Source organism: Capsicum annuum, chromosome 9 (genome assembly GCF_002878395.1).
Source record: "Capsicum annuum cultivar UCD-10X-F1 chromosome 9, UCD10Xv1.1, whole genome shotgun sequence".
Taxonomy (NCBI): domain Eukaryota; kingdom Viridiplantae; phylum Streptophyta; class Magnoliopsida; order Solanales; family Solanaceae; genus Capsicum; species Capsicum annuum.
Window position 1 is genome coordinate 67,983,361 of NC_061119.1, and position 4,020 is coordinate 67,987,380.

Genomic DNA, 4,020 nt, shown 5'->3' on the forward strand with positions numbered 1-4,020 from the left:
TCTACAAAGAAGAAGGAAAAAATTTATGTCACAGAAAGAACATTATCTATTTGTTGCAACAGATGTAGAGTCTGTTGCACCAGATGTGGAATCTGTTGTGTCAGATGTAGAGTCTGATGCAACAAATATAGAGTCTGTTGGAATACATAGCAGCCTTAATAGTGGTTTGATTTCTTTCAACAGTTGCTCCGTCTGTTGCAACATCAACAACAGCATAAACTACAAACAACAAATAAAAAACATCAACAGCAAAGAAAACAATAATATTTGTTCCAACAACATTATCAACAATAAAAAAGCATACATCCTATGTTCCAACACCATCAATAACCAGCGATGGACCCACATAGAGTCCACCGGGTGCACGAGCACAGACTGAACTCGTATCGAACTTTATATATGTATATGGAAATTAAGAAAAAATGTATATAATCTAATCAGTGAGCACCCATAGTAAGAGTTATTTGGTTAGCCTAGTTATTGTTTATGGGTTCTTAAGGCTATTTATTTCTTTTGGTCTTGAGTTCAATTCCCACTCAGTACATATTTTTTTAATTTTGGTAACCAACTCCTCTCTCCTTATTCACTTTAAACTTTCTTTTATTTTTTTTCTCCCTTACTCCTTGTGTTGATTGTTCGAACTCCACTATTTTTAAGCTAAGAAGCACCCACCGTATAAATAACCTAGATTCGCCACTGTCAACAACACCACACCACAAGTTCCAACAATGCAAACCCTACAAACAACAACAATAATAGCATCAACAAAAAAAAACAAACAAAATACATAAAAAAAATGATACTGCCAACAAGGCTTTTAAACTTCTCCCAACAGATGACTTTTTTTGCATCTTGTAATAAAAATTCTCGGTTCATTTATTCAATAATTAAAAGTTCCTTCAAATTTTTTAAATAAATATGATATGGGAAAATGGTAATTAAATAAAAAAATATAAATAACTTGGAAGAAGAAGACGAGAATGAAAGAGCAATAGTGAATCATACCTTAATGTCAAAAGGGGATCAAAACAACAATTTTAGTCGAAGAATCTAAGGTATGGATATGGATCGGTTTAGATCCGAAAGGAAATTTATGATAAAAATGAGAGAAAAAAAAGGTTGTGATAACCCTAAAGAGGATATAAAGAAAAAAGATAAGAGACGAATAAAATAAATTTAGGGCTGAAGGAGAGATGAGATAATTCTAATTTCTAGATGTACTACCCTTAATATTAAATGACTAAACAAAGTGTATTTATTCAAATTTATATTTTTAAAGTATAATTAATAAGGCTAATTTGGTAGTAAAATAAACCTCTAATTAATATTTTCTTAATGGGTGTGTCAAGTCAATAGGGGCTAACTATATAATATGAAACGGAAGAAGTATTAGAGGTTTCAATATTCATTAATAATTTGAGAGGTACGAGGAAGAAAATAGGTAACATTGAAAAGCCAAGACAAGACTACTCAATGAGATTTTTGAGTTATCCAAGAAACATTTTTACCGCCTTTAGTTGTACTACTACTTTATCTACTCAGACAGAAGCTTACTTTAAAATTAAAAGAAAAAAAGATTTTCAAACAGATATGTCATCTGTTGCAACAGATATAAATATCTGTTTGAAAAATTCCAACAGCTCAGTCATCTGTGACAACAGATGAAAATGTCCATTTGATAACTAAATCAGAAATGTCATCTATTACAACAGATATCAATATCTATTTGAAAATTTTCAACAACTCAGTCATCCGTCACAATAGATGCAAATGTCTAGTTGATAATTAAATTAGATATGTCATCTGTTGCAACAGATATTGTTATCTGTTTAAAATTCTCCAACAGCTCAATTATTTGTTGTAACAGATTTCATTGTAATTGATTTAGATGGAACTAGGGATGAATGAATGAGCTCCTTATTAACTTAATATTAAGATTAATGATAGTACCTACATCGATCTAGGTAGAACGAAGGATGAATGACTGAGCTCATAGGGTCAACTATAAATCCAATTGAGTCGTTGCATTTGCATGGTATTAGTATTGTCTTCATCCCTACCCGAGTCATCGATCGATCACTCTGAGTTGAAATAAGTTTTCATTAACTTAATGTTAAGATTAATAAGAGTACCTACATCGATCTAGGTGGAACTAAGGATGAATGAATGAGCTCAAAGGCTTGGTAATTGCATGATAAGACAGTATTGTATTCCTCCCGTCCAGAGTTGTCGATCGTTCACTCTGAGCTGAACCGATTCTTACTACCTCATATGTTCAACTAATACCTTAATTGAATAATCTGGGACTAGGGGCGAGTTCTGATAGGATCAACTACAACTTTAATTGAGTCTTTTGGCAATTGCATGATGAGACGGTACTGCATTCCTCCCGACAAGAGTCGTCGATCGATCACTCTAAGCTGAACCAATTTTTACTACCTCATATGTTCAACTAATACCTTAATTGATTAATCTAAGACTAGGGGTGACTTCGCATAATGTCAACTACAATAGATAACAACGCCTATTTGATAATTTACAACAGATGGGTAATTTATTGCGACATATGACTTAATCCATTTGATAATTTATAATGGATGGGTAATCTGTCCCAATAGATGACTTAATTTGTTTGATAGTTTATAACAGATTCATGAAATGTTACAACAAATGACCTAATTTGTTTGATAGTTTACAACAGATGCGTAATATGTTGCAACAGATTACCTAATCTGTTTGATTTGATCCAACAAAAAAGACATCTGTTGCAACAGGTTGAACATTTGTTTATATATAATTTCAATTGAGTTCATATGTTAGACTAATACCTTATTAAATGTCAGTTCTCATAGGTTCAACTACAACTTCAACTGAGTCTTTTGGTAATTGCATGATGAGACGGTATTGTGCTCCTTTCGACCAGAGTCGTCGATCGATCACTCTGAGCCGAATCGATTCTTACTACCTCATATGTTAGACTAATACCTTAATTGATTAATCTAGGACTAGGGTACTAATACCTTAGTTGAATAATCTAGGACTAGGGGTGAGTTCTCATAGGGTCAACTACAACTTCAATTGAATCTTTTGGCAATTGTATAATGAGATGATACTGCATTTCTCCCGACCAGAGTTGTCGATCGATAACTCTGAGCCGAACCAATTCTTACTAACTCATATGTTCAACTAATACCTTTAATTGATTAATCTAGGACAGGGTACTAATACCCTAATTGAATAATCTGGGACTAGGGGTGAGTTCTCCTTGGATCAACTATTGATTAATCTAGGACTAGGGGTGAGTTCTCATAGGGTCAGCCATAATAGATGGCAGTGCCTATTTGATAATTTATAACATAGATAAAAAACATCTTTTCCCCCCTGAACTTGTCCTTCAAACTCACTTTAGCACTTAAACTTAACTTTCATTTATTTACCCCCCCTTAACATCTTTAAAGTGAATTAAAATCCCCCCTTAACTGCTGGCGTGTAAACAAGTGCCGTTGGGCGCGTTAAAACTCATTTTTTATCTATTTAATTTCTTTTAAATATCCATCTAAAGAAAAAAAAATGCATATATTTGTTCAAAAAAAAAAACACTAATATTTTATTTAAAATATAATAGAATTTTTAAAAAAATAAAAAAATAAACACTTTTTATTCTTTCTTCTCCAAAACATCAACAACATTCAAATTCCTCCATTAACAACCTCAAATCCATTCTCCATCGACACTCTTCTTTAATTTTTTTCATTTTCCTCCATTAACACCATCAAAGAACAACCACAAAAACACTAAATTAAAAAATTTCTCTATTGAATACCTTTTATTCTTTCTTCTCCAAAACATCCAAAACACTCAAATTCATCTATTAACAACCTCAAATCCTTTCTTCATCAACACTCTTCTTCAATTTTTTTTCATTTTCCTCCATTAACACCATCAAAGAACAACCACAAAGACACTAAATTAAAAACAAATCTCTACTGAATACCTTTTATTCTTTCTTCTTCAAAATAC